The 18,046-nt window shown below is 39.8% G+C and overlaps 1 long non-coding RNA gene across 1 annotated transcript; it reads right to left on the reverse strand.

Moving 5' to 3' along the window:
* Positions 1 to 666: 666 nt before the first annotated feature.
* Positions 667 to 17,334, reverse strand: LOC145542492 (uncharacterized). The gene is made up of 2 exons (XR_014079901.1): positions 17,207 to 17,334; positions 667 to 933 (listed from the first exon to the last, which is right to left on the reverse strand). It is a non-coding gene; the product is annotated as an uncharacterized LOC145542492 (long non-coding RNA).
* Positions 17,335 to 18,046: the final 712 nt, after the last annotated feature.

Genomic DNA, 18,046 nt, shown 5'->3' on the forward strand with positions numbered 1-18,046 from the left:
GGGGAGCCTGATGTGCTGCAGTCCATAGGGTCACACAGAGTTGGACACGACTTAGTGATTGAACAACAACAAAAACTTGTCTTATCTGTGGATGATTCAAGCCTCTTATTATGGGGCACTAGTATGAGATTTTAACTTTCCTGTTGTATATTCTTTAGACTTTGAAATGTTAATATATAAAGCAACTAAGTTTTTAAAATAAGAAAATACTTTGGAAGATTTTCAAGAATGGTTTGGGAAGAAAGTTTGTGTTCTCAGTTTGTTTTATGTGATTTTCATACAAACTTCCTAAAAGCAAAATCAATATGCAAAAAAGTCCTAGAGCAGGTGCTGTCAGTTTCTCACTAATAAGTATATTAGGTTGAGTCCCCTGTCCTACTCATGTACTCTCTCTATATTCTGTTTTCAGGTATGGAAATGCTTTTGGTATGCATTTCCAAATGCAGAAATGTCTTACTGTATAATCATTTCCATCTTGTACCGCTCCTACCTCTTGCAGTTATTCCCCCTGCTTCCTGTAGAAGTTCTGTAAAGTTGCATGATATATATATATATATATGTATATATATATATATATTATTTTAACTTATAGGAAGGAAGAAGGGAAGGTCAATGTACAAGAATAATTGGCTGCTTTTCCTGGGAGAGAAAAATTCATCAGCAGGCAACGCTCTATCCTCCGTCATTTAATTCTTACTGCCATCTTCCCTCTTTCAGATTGGTGTCAGTTTACCCCAGTTCCAGAGGAGGCTGGCCTGACCATCAGCTGGGCTACATGGAGGCCTGGTCCTCCTCCATAGCAAGTGACCTTGGGCCCAACTCTGAATCCAGCCACGCGAACACTGCCTCTGAAGCACTGGCAGGTCAGTCTACTTCCACTGGCTTCTCTTTTCCTTTCTTCCACAGTCACACACAGAGCCTTGATTCAAGCTTCTAGGAATTAATAAAGGAAGAGACAAACATTAGCCTTACCAAGATTCTAATTAACTTTGATGTGGATTTATGTGTAAAGTTGGATGAGTCACTGATTTTTAATAAATGAGAGGAAAAATCTTAAAGATTAATGTAATAGCTGAGAATACAGGAGCGAGAACTTTGATGCTTAATTCTTTTCCCCAACCCACATCATTTGGAGGAAAAAATATCAAAGAACTTTACAAAGGGTGGAGGGGAGGAGGAAAGGGGATTATGCAAATTAAAAGTTCGCAGGACTAAATCATTACCCTTGTGCAAATGAGCTTCTCCTTCATGTGTTTTTCAGAAGTGTTTTAGGGCTGTATTTACTGAGGATATATTCCTAAGGATAATGAGAAATAGAGGCATGGTAAAAAGAAGAGGGGGGATTATAAACTAATTGATTATCGAAAATTTCTGTGTGTTACGGAGTTCCAAGTATTGAGTTTCCCCCCTCATGCCAGCTAGTCCAGGCAGCTGTCAGAAACCTAGACCAGTGTGGCTACATTTCCAGCCATCCTTAGAGCGGTCTAGGCTCTTTCTGAGCTCCAGGGCCATTGCTGTCCTGACCTATCTTTCGCTCTGATTTGAGGACTAGGGCAGAGTGAACGTTTCTGACTGCTAACAGAAGCTTCTCATTCTTCAGTGCAAGAGATAAAACCAGTAGCTCTGTGGGTTTCCAAGCCACTCACTTTCCCATCTGATGGAATGTTTCAGTGTTGAGTGTCATCAAGGTTAAATAATGTAGCCTAAAACTCTCTGTGGCCTGACAGTAGACAGCTATATATATAAAGACATATTTTGAGTTGTTGTAGAGATTAAGTATCCAACTTCTTCCTAAATGGTAAACTGACACGGTGATAGATATGAACAATGCACAAGGCCTTATTGTGTTTGATTAACCTTGACTATGGGTGCTTCCATGGCTTAGATAGCTGGTTTGAACAAAATTGTCATTTCACAGCCATCCCCCCAAAAGTCATTAATCTTTTATCATTTTATAAAGTAGAAACTTAGTATATATTTACAGATAATGAGGGGACACATGTAGGTTGACATAATTTATTGAAACTTTATTTCACATTTGAGTTCTGTGGACAAATATTTATAAATAACCTCCTGGGATATTCATCTTTTCTCACCTGTCATATTTTTGCTTAGAATAAATTCATGAGACTATATGCCACGGAGACTGCTGAGAAATAACTAATAGTGGTAAAGAATTTGAAGGCAGACTTCTAGCTTTATCTCTTATTAGCTGTGCAACTTTGTATAAGCCCCTAAACAGCCCAATTTCTTTAGCTCAGAGATAGAGAAAATACCACTCCATCTTAGAAGTCTGTATTCAGTTCAGTTCAGTTCAGTTGCTCAGTCGTGTCTGACTCTTTGCGACCCCATGAACCATAGCACGCCAGGCCTCCCTGTCCACCCAACTTCCAGAGTCCACCCAAACCCATGTCCATTGAGTCGGTAATGCCATCCAACCATCTCATCCTCTGTCGTCCCCTTCTCCTCCTGCCCTCAATCTTTCCCAGCATCAGGGTCTTTTCCAATGAGTCAGCTCTTCGCATCAGGTGGCCAAAGTATTGGAGTTTCAGCTTCAACATCAGTCCTTCCAATGAACACCCAGGACTGATTTCCTTTAGGATGGACTAGTTGGATCTCCTTGCAGTCCAAGGGACTCTCAAGAGTCTTTTCCAACACCACAGTTCAAAAGCATCAATTCTTCTGTGCTCAGCTTTCTTTATAGTCCAACTCTCACATCCATACATGACCACCGGAAAAACCATAGCCTTAACTAGACGGACCTTTGTTGGCAAAGTAATATCTCTGCTTTTTAATATGCTGTCTAGGTTGGTCATAACTTTTCCTTCCAAGGAGTAAGCATCTTTTAATTTCATGGCTGCAATCACCATCTGCAGTGATTTTGGAGCCCAGAAAAATAAAGTCAGCCACTGTTTCCACTGTTTCCCCATCCATTTCCCATGAAGTGATGGGACCAGATGCCATGATCTTAGTTTTCTGAATGTTGAGCTTTAAGCCAACTTTTTCACTCTCCTCTTTCACTTTCATCAAGAGGCTCTTTAGTTCTTCACTTTCTGCCATAAGGGTGGTGTCATCTGCATATCTGAGGTTATTGATATTTCTCCCGGCAATCTAGATTCCAGCTTGTGCTTCCTCTAGAGTTCTGTATTAATAAATGAAATAACATTTGCAATATACACAGGCCAGTGGAGAGCATGTAGGAAAACACTTCCTAGCATAGCTATTATTCCTAGAAATAGAATTGCCAGGTTAAGGGTATGTATATTAAAAATATTGATGCAAATTGCTAAAGTTAATCTTAAAATTTGATTTTAAGGTTGCAGGACTCATTAATGAATATATGATAGTAGTAGATAATAGGCATGCCCATGAATGCAAGAATCTTCTCCTTGTATTCACCTGTTTGTTTCATATCTCTTCTCACTTCTTCTGACAACAGCATCTTGATTTTCCTTGGGAGAACCACATTTCTTCCGTTTTCAATCCATGTAGTACAGTGGGCTGACCCTAGCCTGTGTCTTCAGCAGGAAGCAGGAGTATGGGAGACAGTCCTGGGTAATCAGGACAATGTATCCCCCTGCCACAGTGACTGGTTCAGTAATGGGCACATGCTTGCCCGATAAGAATCCACCCTAGCATGTTTATTGACACTATTGGGAAAGTGACATGATCTTTTTGCTGGGATTGCTAAGACTGGAGCTGCTGGTGACTATCTTTCCTTCTATCTGAAAAGGATCTATTGGGGAATAGGGCATGAAGAAATGCAGAGTTGAGCTGTGTTCATGTTTGAATACTTGAGTATAACTCTGCCAAGTTTTGAGTTACACGAGTCAAAATATCCCATTTATTGCTCAAATCACTTTGTATTGGGTTCTTATTGAAAGGTGATCAAACCTGACAGATTGTATTATTTCCCTCAAGGTCACCTCCTGCATTAGAAATAAGCAGAATTTCTATCATGTAAAATGTCTGAGATAGTTACGTTCCAGGATATTTCTGAATGATGGGAGGTCACAAGTCAATACGAGTTACACAATTCTTGTCTGAAGTTGTCATTGGATTAAGACCTACATTGGACAAGTTTAGGTTTCCTTCAAAAGCATGACTGCAGCTATGGATACTTGTTGATCACCTGGTAACTTGCCATGGTTCTATGAAAGTGTGTATGTGTCTCTGAACGTAAACAGAGGAAATATTTTTAAAAAGTTGAATAAGTTGTTAAAATGAAAATCTGCAAACTGTATCTAGTGGTGTTTATTTCTACGACTTATTCGCTATAAGTTTGCCTTGCAAAACATAAGCACTGTCTGTATTTGAGTTTTTCATTTGTCCACAGTGAGTGTACAAAGGCTGAAATGCAGACCCTTCTTGAGGGGTTTCAGAAAGCGAAGCCAAACAGAACATAAAGACCAAACTTGGGAGAACTTTGACCACTAGTCCAGAGCATATGCACTTCATTCTTTGTGTCATGAAGAGCCCTTAAATATTTTGAGAAAGTTTCTATTTTGAGAAGATTAATAGGGTGATAATATGCAGATGAGAGAAAAAGAGAGGAAACAGGAAGCAAGGAAAGGAATTACTGGACTGTTGGCAGTAATTCAGGTTGAGTTTGTTTTTTTTTTCAAAAAGAAGTAGGGCAATGGGAGTGGAAAGTGAGCAATGGACAAGGGAGACATTGAGAAGGAGAAGTAAACAAGACTTGCCACCTCAAGAATAAGAGGCAACAGGGAAAGAAGAGTCAAAGAGCTTTTATTTTTTAAAAAGAAAAGTTAGTTTTGAGAACTGATTTGGTTTGGTGGAGGAACTGTGGGTAAGACAGTTTGGTTTTATGTTTATTTGAATTTTTTTTTATTCGGATTTCAGTTCTCTGAAAAGCTGAATGTAGTATGTAAAGTGGGGGATAACCATGAGGTAGCCCTGGAAGTTGAAAACTACTCTCTCAGAGCTTTATTTAGAGGGAAGTATGAAAAGCAACTTTAAGAGCAATAATCTTTATCCATAGCTTGTGACTCTATTAACTCATCTAAAGAAAGAATGGCTCATTAGGAAGGGGATTATTTGGTAATGAAATAAATAAAATGGTGAGCCATGAAGATAAAGTTTGGCAGTGTCCAAAAAGCATTGTTTGGGATGGTCTGAGGTCTTAGACAGTCTGGTGTGATTGGCAGCTGTGATCCCAGCCTGTTGATGGATGGATGTACCAGCCTATTTTAACCTTATGGCACTTCATAATTTGTTCTAATTTTATGCTCACCAAATCAATTTTCTAAATATACTTTGGCTCCCCATATGGTTTCTATGCCAGGAGAAAAATTCCTTTTGAGTAGCAGATCTTTTTTCATTGTCTGTCATTAAATTGATATTCTGGGCAAGAAGCACACATGTCAATTATGAGTCTCCACAGTGTTGAGTCATCGCCCTCATGAACTGTGTAACCCCGAGGCACAGGCAAAACTGGTTTTCCCCATCTGTGAGGCTGAGGGCCAGTCTCAGCCTGGTGGTGAGCTGCTGGGTCAGAGCCTCACAGTAGGTAGGTAGCTGACCTTCCCCTTGGTATGTTTTGACATTTCTATAATCTCTTCTCTTCAAGCGTATATATTCCCTGACCCATAACACACCAGGCAACAGAGAATCAACAACAAGGCCTGAAATCTGCTAGATGATCTGTCACAGGCTGGAAGAATTAGTAGCTAGGACATTTTTCCACTTGGGGAATTTTAAGGCAACATCCATATCCTATTTACTTTTAGTTTTGCATGTGTGTGTATGTATGGGGTGTGTATGTGGCATGTAAGTGTGTTTGTGTGTGTGTGTGTGTGAGAGAGAGAGATCATAAAAATTTGCTTAATCATTATAGAAAAAATGAAGAAACAAAGATGCACAAAACAAGTTAATGCCCCCACCCACAGCCAACCATGGTTTGCATTCTGGCATAGTTCCACCTAGGTGATTTCTTTTTACTTTAAATTATATGCAATTTTAAAACCTTCATTATGTGGTTCCCAATTCCACTATAGATTAGAAGCAGCAATTGAAAGAAAAGGAAGAGAAAGAAAAGTCGTAAAAAGTAGATACAATTTGTTTAAGTGTGTAGTGCTCTGGATCATTTCATGGACTGTAATGCACAGTTCAGTAATTCCTGGGCTCAGTCTCTATATTGTAATTGGTACAAAAATAAATTTTCAACATCATGACCTCAAATCATCATTAAATGGTTAACTTATGTTCAGTATACTTCTGTTAATAGTAGCAGATTATAAAAAATATACTTTTGAACTATGTCATTCAAGTCAGTTAATATGTATAAGGAGTACAGTAGACCTGTAGCTGTCTGGAAACTTGACTATATAGAATTCTTTTTTTTCTATGGGTTCCAAATAGACAAGATGTAGCTAAAACTCTTGACTGACTCTCTGGCATCCATTCTATCCTTCTCCCGTTAGTTGGCAGCCATTCTCTTGGAGGGACTGACTTACTGCTTGCTCCAGAGAAAGGTTCTGCTTCACCTAAGCTAATCATGATAATCATTGGAAAAGACCCTGATGCTGGGAAAGATTGAAGGCAGGAGGAGAAGGGGACGACAGAGGATGAGGTGGTTGGATGGCATCACTGGCTTGATGGACATGAGTTTGAGCGGGCTTCGGGAGTTGGTGATGGACAGGGAAGCCTGGCATGCTGCAGTCCATGGGGTCGTAAAGAGTTGGACACGACTGAGTGACTGAACTGAACTGAACAGAATCATGATAATCACATCCCTTTGCCCCAGTAACTGAATCTGGAAAGAGCCTGGAGCTATGGCCTAACCAATAGATCAAAGCGTTTCTCTGGGCACAGTGACCATTCAGAGGTAGATGCTGACCCTGTTCATCAGTCAGGATAAAGCCACTTGCTTCTGTTTAGCAGCTGTGGAAGAGAGGTTACCTTCTCCTGTAATGTGAGACGTACACTTGAGTCCTGGGACTACTGCAACCATTTCTTACCATGAGAAAGTCCACCTGAGGATTTTCCAGCAGGAGAGATGATTTATTGTACATGTGTTATACTCAGCCACAACTGAGAACAGGGCTAGTGCAGAACGTCACAGGACCAAGAAAGCCTGTTTTGGTATGAGCAAGGTGGGGCTCTCAGTATGGCTGACAACAAAATGGCTATGGAAGTTCTAGATCCACTGAAATAAGATTCAGGCCATAGCATGGGGTCTCACAATTTGTGCCAGTTTGCCCAGCCTCCTGTCTTCAATATTTCTACTCTTGTAGTCCCAGTGGGTGTACAAGATAGTGATTTACTTGGACCTCTGACTTATTTTTTTTTTTTCCCCTTTTGGGCTTCAGCCTGCATATTTGCTTCTTCCACTTGGCTCTCATGGTGTGGAGGAGTCTGAGAAGAGGGTGCTAAGGCCAATAGCCTGTTTGAGTATTAATGTAACCTATGGAAGAAGCCAGAATTGAGGCAGAGAAAGAAGAGAAGCCAGAATCCTGAAATTCACTCTACACCTGGGCTTGAACAAATGATTTTCATTTATATTTAAGTTATTTTGATTTGCATATTCACTACTGTGCCTTGTTGGAGGTGAAGGTAGACCATCAACACATAAATGTCCAGAAATTCTGTTAAGGGCATGCATCTAATGTTCCAGACATGAGTCAGGGTGAGGCTTGAGTCACAGTGAGAAGAAGATAGCATACCACATAGGGACTACTCAATAACTTAATATTGGTTGAGTGTGGTGGAGTAAGTCAGAATGGGTCAGGACTCACCAGGAGTAAAGATAGAGTGAAGGTCTAAAGACTCAAATTCCACTGAGCATAAGGAGGAAAAACTGGAATTAGTGAAGGAGCCACTGAAGAGCTAGAGAGAGAGACAGCATGTTGTCCTATCATTGTGCTTAATGAGAAAAAAATTTCCATTAAGAGCTGGTGATTACAATGTCAAATGTTTCAGAGATAGCAAGATAATCAATGGGCAAGGTGACCTTGGTGATTTGGAGGTAATCGGTGACTTGGTGAGATGCACTGAAACAAATAGTAAGTGACTTTGAATTTTATTAGATTTGGGCTAAGTATGGTGTAAACAAAGTTTCCCAGAGACACGGGCCCAACAAAGTATAGAGTCATATCATAGGAATAGACACAACATGGATTTTCTTTGGTTCTGCTTCTATTTTCTTTGTAGAAAAATCCAGAGATTTAACAATTCTTTTTCCATTTCTAAGGGATCCCACGGTGTTTTTTGTGTGTTTATTACAAACCACTGGTTGCTAAATGTTCACCATTTTCCTCTTGTGCTCTTCTGGCTCTCTGGGGGGACAGATGATATTGGCAAATGCACTGGCAGGGAAGAGAAGACACTTCTAGAAGATTAGCCTGCCACCAACCACTTTCCACAGCTTGTGGCATTCACTCTGTGGGTTTCACTACCATCAGAGTGTTGCTACTCCTCAACCCTGGGGCTCAGAAATCTCATTTTGCCAGCACCCCGAGACAGTGCCATTAACCTGGCTCTGAGAGTCTGGTCTCCTATGCATGAATTTGTCAAATTTTAGGAAGCATTGTAACTGTCAAGAAATAAAAATGCCTGGATTGGCAGAAGATTGGTGAGCAAGGACTGCAAATATTAGGAGTGATTTGATTCAAGAAATGTACCGCAGCTGGAACAGATTGAGGTACACTGGGGATGATGTTGCCAGAAATTCAGAATTGTAGTGTTCAGTCAGAATTCCTTTTCCTCTATGTTTCTTCCTCTGGGATCCTGTTTTCTTTCCCCTGCTCATGTGGTTGATCAACTTCTATTCATGTGGTTTTCTTTCAAGCATGAGTCTGATAAACTTGATTAGGATTCTACTTACAATCAACTGCCAATTCTGCCTCCTTGAGACTGTTCTGTCACCTTGATTGGCATTTTAAGTGTTCACAAACATTCCCTTCATACATTTTTAAAGACAGTCTTTGAAGTTTATTCCATAGTTGAAAATGTGTATTCAGTGACTGATATTTTCTAGTTTGCTCATTCATTCATTTCTCATCCATTTATTCACTCATTCATTCCATAAATGTTCAGTGTACACCTACTATGTGTCAGGCATTGTGTAGGATGTTGGGATAATAATGACTTGTATTACAGGCACTATTTGGCCCTTCTCAGCTTCTGATGAGGAGTTCTACCTAAAACTGCTTTTGCTGTGTCCCATAAGTTTTGATATGTTATGTTTCCGTTTTCTTTTGTTTCAAGGTATTTTTAATTTCCTCTTTGACACCTTGGTTGTTTAGGAGTATGCTGTTTAATTTCCATATATTTGTGAAATTTTTCGGTGTTTCTTTTATTATAGATTTTTAGTTTCATACCATTGTGGTCAAAAAATATACTCAGCATGAGGTTAATCTTTGTAAGTTTGCTAAGGTTTGTTTAGTGTCCTAATATATGATCTGTCTTGGAGAATGTTCAGTGTGTGCTTGAGAAGAGTGTGTATTCTGGTACTACTGGAGGGAAAGTTCTGTACATGTCTGTTAGGTTCCTTTGGTTTAAAGTGTAGTTCATGTGCAATATTTTCTTAATAATTTTCTGTCTGGATGATGTATCCATAGTTGAAAATGAGGTATTGGAGTCCCCTACTCTTATTGTATTGTTTTCCAATACTCCCTTTAGATATTTTAGATATTTGCTCAATATATTTAGCTAATCTGACATTGGTTGCATATATATTTCTATAGTTTATTATAATACATTTTGATGAAATAACCCCTTATCATTATATAATAACTTTCTTTTCTGTTGTTACAGTCTTTGACTTAAAGTCTGTTTTATCTAAGTATAGCTTTTGCTATATTCACTCTCTTTTGGTTTCTATTTGCATGGAAAATCTTTTTCCATCCCTTTACTTTGTGCCTGTATGTGTCCTTAAAGCTGAAGTGCTGAAGTGAGCCTCTTGTAGGCAGCAGTTTGTTTTTAATTCATACAGCCACACTATGGCTTTTGATTAGATACTTTAGTTTACTTTTAAATTTTTGATAAGTAAGGAGTTGCTTACGACATCTTGTTAATTTTTTTCTGACCGTTTTTAATTCCTTTCTCCCTAGCCTTCTGTCTTTCAATGTGAATTGAATATTTTCCAGAGTGGTATATTACGGTTCCCTTCTCTTTATCTTGTTTGTATCAACTATAGGTTTTTGTTTTGTGGTTATGCTGAGCTTTACATCTTACAAGTATACTAGTCTGTTTAATGTTTCTGATGTCACAGTTTACGTGTTCTTATGTTGTGTACCTATTGAGAAATTATTGTCATTAAAGCTATTTTTAATACTTCTGTCCTTTATACTAGAGTTAAGTGATTAGCATACCACCATACTACAGTACTGAAGTATTCTATATACTTACCATTACCAGTGTGTTTTATATGTTCATATGTTTTCACGGTACTAATTAGCATCCTCTCATTACAACTTAAGAACTCCTTTCAACATTTCTTATAAGGCAAGTCTAGTGTGATGAACTCCCTCAGCTTTTGTTTGGAAGCCTTTATCTCTCATTCTGAAGGACAGTGCTTGCTGGGTAAAGTGTTCTTAGTTGGAATTATTTTCTTGTAGGACTTTAAATATATCATTTCACTCTTTCCAGACCTGTAAGCTTCTGCTGAGAAATTTGTTCATAGACTTATGGGGGTTCTCTTATAAGTGACAGGTTTCTTTTCTCTTGCTGGTTTCAAAGTTCTCTCTTTGTCTTTTATTTTAGACAGTTTTATTATAATGTTTCTTGGAGGAAATCATTTGGGGTTTACATTTTGGGAGAATTTACGAGCTTTATGAACTTGTATGTCCAGATCTTGCCCCAGTTTTGGGAAGTTCTCAGTCATTATTTTTTAAAATAGCTTTCTGTCCTTTCTCTCTCTTCTTCCACTGACATGCCAGTAATGCATGGATTATTTCTTTTTATTGTGTTCCGTAGGTCCCATAGACTTTTTTCATTTCTTTTCATTCATTTTCCTCTTTCCTCATCTGACTGGCAAATTGGAAATGATAATTTCAAATGGACAATTGTTAAATTGTTTACCTCTGTTCATTTATAGCTCTCTGAGTATCTTTACAGCCTTTTTTTTTTTTTAATCTTTTGTCAGGAAATTAATGTATCTCCATTGGGGGAGGGGTCAGTTACTAGAAGTTTACTGGGTTCCTGTGGTAGTGTCATGTTTATCTAGTTCTTCATGATCCCTATAGCCTTGCATATGTATTTGCAATTTGAAGAAGCAGTCACCTCTTTAGGACTTTATAGACGAACTTGGGTATGGAAAGAACTTCACTGCAGGGTGGGTGCATGCTGGAGCATGCTGTAAACTGGGGTCTAGTGGTACAGATCACCACACGTGGATGCTTGTGGTGATTCTGGGTCAGTGGAAGCTATAATGTCTTGTTGGCTTAGTATGCTGGGGTCTATGGCATTGACAACTTTGTGGTCCTTGGCAAGCACTGCAGGAGTTCTGCAGTGGCTGTAAGGCCCATTGGGGTCTTTAGCAGGGCCTCCACTTATCAGAGCAGGGCATCAGTGGTGGTCAGCACTGGTGGTATGCATATACTTGACCACAGGGGCTCAGTTTAGGTGCCTGTATAGTGGTAGGGGCTGGATGCAGACATATGCATAGTAGTCAGGGCCAGGGCCAGTAGTAAGTGCTGGTGCCAACTGTGGGTATGCTAGTAGCTGTGGGGGCCCTGGTGGCCAGGTGCTCTCATATGGCTGTAGGTGTCCCCATGGGCATGCATACAGTAGTGAAGGCCTGTGATGGGAGTTGGGCTGGGGCATGCAGGTGCACAGCTGGAGGGGTTAGCTACAGGTGAGCCAGCAGTACAGGACAGCGACAGGAGACTGTGGCCAGGTCTGGGCCCACAATCAGAGTTGGGGACCCTGACTGTCAGCGTGTACTCCTGTGGCTTCAGAGTCTCCCATGGGCATGTGTGTGGCACTGGAAACTGGTAACAGGAGTTGGGCCAGGGTCTTGCAGGTGCACAGCTTGTGGCGGGGTGCGGGGCGGGGGGAGGGTAGTCCCAAAGTAATCCTGTTGTAGTGGGCAATGGCTGATGTCTAGGCTGGTGTCTCACACTCACACAGCAGCAGAGACCAGTGTGGCTACCAGTACAGATCCCAGCTCTGTTGGGGAAGGAAAAGGGAAGGGCTAGAGAGGGAGCAGGGAGAGAGCTGGTGTCTGCAAATTGAAAAACCTGTTGGGGAACCTCAGTGGTGAGATGTGTGGGGGGCCTGTGCAGCCTTAAGGCCCCAGTTTCTTCAGCAGTGAAAGCTGCTGGGAACCTGCTCTGCTTGGTTGCCCCCCGCTTCATGGGTCCCACTGCATGTCTGATTCTGTTAGCCTCTGCTCTTCTTCCTTATTTCTAGCTGTCTCTAGCTGTCTCAGGTTTCCCTAGTAGCTCAGTTGGTAAAGAATCCGTCGGCAATGCAGGAGACACCGGTTCAATTCCCGGGTTGGGAAGATCTGCTGGAGAAGGGATAGGCTACCCACTTCAGTATTCTTGGGCTTCCCTGGTAGCTCAGATGGTAAAGAATCTGCCTGCAGTGTGGGAGACCTGGGCATGATCCCTGGTTTGGGAATATCCCTTGGAGAAGGGAACGGCTACCCACTCCAGTATTCTGGCCTGGAGAATTCCATGGACTATATATATAGTCCACGAGGTTGCAAAGAGTCAGACACGACTGAGTGACTTTCACTTTCACTTTCTAGATATCTTAGCTTTGTTAGACTCTAGCTGAAGTGAGACCTAAGAGGGTCTTGTATGACCCTCTTACAAGAGACGGAACTCTGCAGAAGCCGGTCACTCACCTTGTTCCCGCTTTCCTGGTGGGAGGCACTCTTTTGAGCCAGGGAATTCCCTCTTGGTGCTCTGCAGTGTAGGCCCAGAGAAAGGGATGACACAGGGCAAATGAAGCTATTCTTTCTTCCTCTTGTGTGTGTGGTTATTCTCAGAAGATATTTTGTCCCACTGTGTTGCTGAAGTTTCTTCAGTGGACTTCCAAGCTCCCCCAGGGCTATTTTTGCTCATAGATAGTTGTTTAATTGTTGATCTTTGTTGAGGGGTGGAAGCTGGGGTCTCCTACTCGACTGTGATGGTGACATCAGCTGCTTTCTCACTCTTTACTTGTAGCCTTTTTTTTTCTAGGACTCACCACCCTTACTCTCCCCTTAGAATGAGTTTTTTCCTAAAGAAATTCTTTTTTTTTTTTCTGCTGCAAATAGACTCCTGATTTGCCTATTCCACAATCCCTCCAGATGTATGAAGACACCCTAAATCTCTCAGTAAGCAAACCTACCTTAGGGTAGGTTGATATAACAGATTATGTACCTTTGATAGATTTATTAAACTCTATCACCTACACACACACACACAGACACACACACACAGACACACACACACAGACACACACACACACACACTCTCACATATATGGAACAGTAATCCAGGGCCTAGTGAAGGAACTTGCATAATGAGAAGGAAGGACTACTAGAGGGAGGGGATAAAAATGGGAGGAAAATGAAAGGGGAGAAAAAAAAAAAAGAATGGAATAGTTAGTTCTAGTGCAGATTCAAGAAATTGAGTACATCATAAATCCTTAATAATTCAAAATAAGAGGAATGGATGGAAGTAAATTTTAGTGATTCTGATACATTTTTTAGAGTACATGTTATATAATCTAGAACTTATAAAGAGAAACAAGGTTATGATTGCCAAGATACAATGTAACTGGAATATGTAGCATAATATTTAAGGCAAAATCCTTAAATACATCTACACATTTACTTCATGTTTCCAGAGATAGAAATGTCATTTCTTTGAAAATTTCAGATGACTAGGTTGTGCCAGATTCATATGAACCACTTGTGAAATTCATGTGAGAAAATAAGAGTATAGAAAGTGCTTATCCAGAATGTAAGAAGGCTGCAGCATCAGCTGGAAAGTTAGTCTGTGACAGGCTTTCCACATCACTGAGAGGCAGAGCCCCACGCTGTGAGAGGCTGAGGCCCCTGCTGGGAAATGCTGTCTGCACATTTGCTGGATTTCTTACGTTGCTGGGCTCTTTGTGTTTTGTGGTGCAAGTCAGAAGCAGCAGACTGTGTGAAACAAGGGCAGGTATTTTAAAGATCGCTTGTAGCTTTGGGTGGCGTGCATTTAAACTACTTAGAAACAGTAGCTCCAGGTTCATACCTTCTGTCCTTTGTATGTGTTTAATACAAAGCATATCTTTGCTTTGTAAAATGATAACCGGAAGACTGATTTTTATGTTCAGAAACAAAAGATGTGGCAGACATTGTTATCAGGTGTCTAATGTGTGTGACAGTGTCCCAGAGCTGTAAAGGACCAGGCTATTTCTTCCAGAGCTGAAATCTTTACTGTAAGTTTAACTACATATCTCTAAGCAAAGAGGGGCTTCCCCAGTGGCTCAGTGTTAAAGAATCCGCCTGCAATGCAAGAGACGTGGGTTCAATCTCTGGGTCAGGAAGATCCCCTGGAGGAGGGTATGGCAACCCACTCCAGTATTCTTGCCTAGAAAATTCTATGGGCAGAGGACCCTGGTGGGCTACAGTCTATGGGGTCACAAAGAGTCAGACATGACTGAGCGCCTGAGCACACACACAATCTAAGCAAAGACCTTCTTGTCCAGCTGTAGAGACAAAAGAGTTTGAGAGAAAATGATGTGTGTGGACTGCTCATCTGAGCTCTCTCTAAGGAGAAAGGGGCTTGGTCATCTCCCACTATGTCTTTCCCCTACCTCAAGACTTTGATCCAGATAAAGTTAAATGAGGATGAACAAGGTAGAAAATAGAAATGATTTGATAACAATGGAATCATGCTCTGCGTGGACTTCCAAAATAATTTTTTTAAATGTACTATATTAGTCATGATGTCTCTTCCAGTTACATGGAATAAAAATGAAAGTTGAATTGTCTTAAAGAAATATAAATGTATTGACTCCAAGGTACATGATCAGGCAAGGCTGGATCCTGGTGTACAAGGACAGTTGTCAGACACCTGATTCATTCCATCCCTTGTCTTGTCTTTTCCTTGGTTTTGACTTTGTTCGTAGGCTCTTCCCAAACAAGTGGAGCTTTACGTTCTATCACCTCAGCAAACCTAGCAGAGTGTCTCTTTTTCCTTACAGATACAGAAACAGTTCTCCAGTTGATGAACTCATTGGTCCAGGTTGGGTCATATATCTGGTCCTGAACCCGACATTTGCTCTGGGGGATAGAACCTGGGCCATGTGCCCACTCTTTCTCCTCAGTCTGATTAGGCTCAATGCCACACATGCCAATGATCTAAGAGTAAGAGAGGGATGGCTCTGCAAACTATATGAAAGAAAAAACCCAGATAACTTAAACAAGTGGAAAGATATTCTTTGCTCTTGTATGGAATAGCTTAACCTCATAGAAATGTCAACTCTCTCAAGTTAGTATGTAAGTTTAAGGCAAAACCAATAAAGATGCCAATGAACTTTTCCCCTAGAGCTAAACAAATTGAATCTAAAGATAATTTGAAACATAAACAAGGGAGAACAACTAGGCAAACCCTAAAATGAAAAGCAATGAAAGAAGTTATAGTTCAATACCCCATTAAACTTTCGAGTATTGCCTATTATAAACAACACAGCCAAGTATATTTTCTTCTTGTGCATATGTGCAAAGTTTTTCTTTAAGATATCTCCTTAGGAGAGAAATTAGTAGGATTAGGTCATGTACATTTACTAAATTTGTTCTTAAAAAAAATTTCTTTTCAGTTCTAAAGGTTTACAAATTAACTATAGTGGGCTTCCCTGGTGGCTCAGATGGTAAAGAATCTGCCTCTAATGTAGGAGACCTATATTCAATCCCTGGGTCGGTAAGATCCCCTGGAGAAGGGAATGCCTACCCACCCCAGTATTCTTGCCTGGAGAATTTCGTGGACTGAGGAGCCTGTCAGGCTACAGTCCATGGGGCTGCAGAGTTGGACATGACTAAGCAACTAAAATAGTGTGACATACATATTTTTGTATAAATGTTTTACAATTACAATTTCTAGTTATTGGAAATACTGAGAATAATAGAACCCACCCAATGAAATGAGAGTTAATTAAAAGTGGAGATTACTCAACAACTAATGTTGTAATTATATTAGAGAAAAATCTAAAACTAACAGGCGTCATGATGGTGTTAACTGAACCTCCAATCTCTCTTCAGCCAGGAAGTCACATAACTCTTGACAGGCCCCTGTCTTCTTAGTTCTTTGTGGCCCCTGATTTTTATTTTGGTTCTCCCGTTTGAATTGATTAGTCCCTTGTATCAATAACTTTATTACTTAAGAGCTCTCAGACTCTGAGTTTTTAAAAATTTACACTTGACTGAATTTTCTGTTGCAAGCATCTAACACAGTGCTTGGCAAATAGAAGACCTTCTGTTCAACCAAAGTCTTTGTCAATTATAGTTTATAGCTCCAACTATCCCTGACCTTATTTGCATAGCTCCATGCAAAGTTCCATACTGGAACTTCTAATGCATGTTTGGAAATAGTATTGCCAGATGGTCCCAACAAGAATACTAAGATCACTTGAGAAAAAAAGAAATTGACCACAAACCCAAAATACACATGCCATGAGGAGCAGTTTGTTGCTGACAATCTATATTACATCTTGTGCTTTATATTAGATAGGTTTTAATAAAATATTTACCTTGTAAAAGCACATTTTGTTTCAAACAAGTAGATAATATGTCCCAAGATGACAATTTTTTTTGAGCCAACACTTAACCTGCTGTTAATTGGTCCATATATTAATCTTGACTACTACTGATTTTGTAAAGGAACTTCTCTGTTGTGTACTTCAGAACATTTTTTTCCCTTGAGAATTATGCAAACTAGAAATTTATAACTGAATTTGTATTTACCAGTGAATCTTAATGTTCACATATCTTTATATGTCTATGATTTATCCATTACTGTATAACAAATTACTCCAAACCTTAGTGGCTTTAAAAAAAAAAATCGCTCATAGCATTTGTTATTTTTGCCAGTCAGGAATTCAGAAGTGTTTTGGCTGGATGGTTCTGGCTCAGGGATTCTAATGAAGTTGAGTCAGTTGTTAACTGGGTAGCAACCATGTGAAGACCTAACTGAGCCTGGAAGATGCAGCTGGCTCCAATCTTGGAGTAATCAAGATGCTCCAATCAGGTTGGCTCACTCACCTGATTGGCAAGTTGATATTGGCTGTTGGCTTCTTGTCTAGTTTCTTGGCTTCTTGTCCAAGAAACTACTTGAGTGATGGCCTGCACAATCATGACCCCCTGTAGCAAGAATAATAGAGTCTCTGTGTGGAATTTTTCTCACTGTGGGATTCTGATTACTTACACTGATAAGGATGCTATGGGAACAATTTAGAGCTAGGAAGAATTATATCTATGTCATGATTTTATGAACTCAAAGTCAGACATATTCTGTTTACCAGTTTTAAGGTGTTATCTCAAGATCATGTTTAGGACAATCCAGTGAAGTGGGTATTATTATTACTTCCAGTTTATAGATCAGAAAACTGAGAGAGTACCTGCTGAGATAACTGCTCCATGGAGCTAAAATTTGAATTTATGCAATGGACTCTGAAAACTGTGCTCTTAAAAATCGAACTATACTGTGTCTTCTTTGGCTCTCTCTCTCTCTTTTTTTTTTTACAAAATTAAAAACTTCATTTTATTATGAGAATTTGAATATACAATAAAGTAGAATACTTTCCTGAACCTACATGTAGTCAGTACCCAACTCCACCATCTATAAACTTATGGCCATTCATGGCTCATCTACACCTCTCTGTCCCCTAATTATTTTGAAGGAAATTTCAGATGTCATATCATTTCATCCATAAATATTTTAGTCTCTAAAAGATAAGGACTTTTAAAAACATAAACATTATCAGGAAAAAAAATTAATACGAATTCCTTGTTATCAAATATTCAGTCAATGTTCAAATTTCCAATTACTTCATAAATGTCATCCCTTTTAAAAAAAGATTTTCACTTGAGTCACCATTTGAA

The sequence above is a fragment of the Giraffa tippelskirchi genome, chromosome 3, assembly GCF_054371585.1.
Source record: "Giraffa tippelskirchi isolate mGirTip1 chromosome 3, T2T-mGirTip1v1.2.pri, whole genome shotgun sequence".
Classification (NCBI taxonomy): Eukaryota; Metazoa; Chordata; class Mammalia; order Artiodactyla; family Giraffidae; genus Giraffa; species Giraffa tippelskirchi.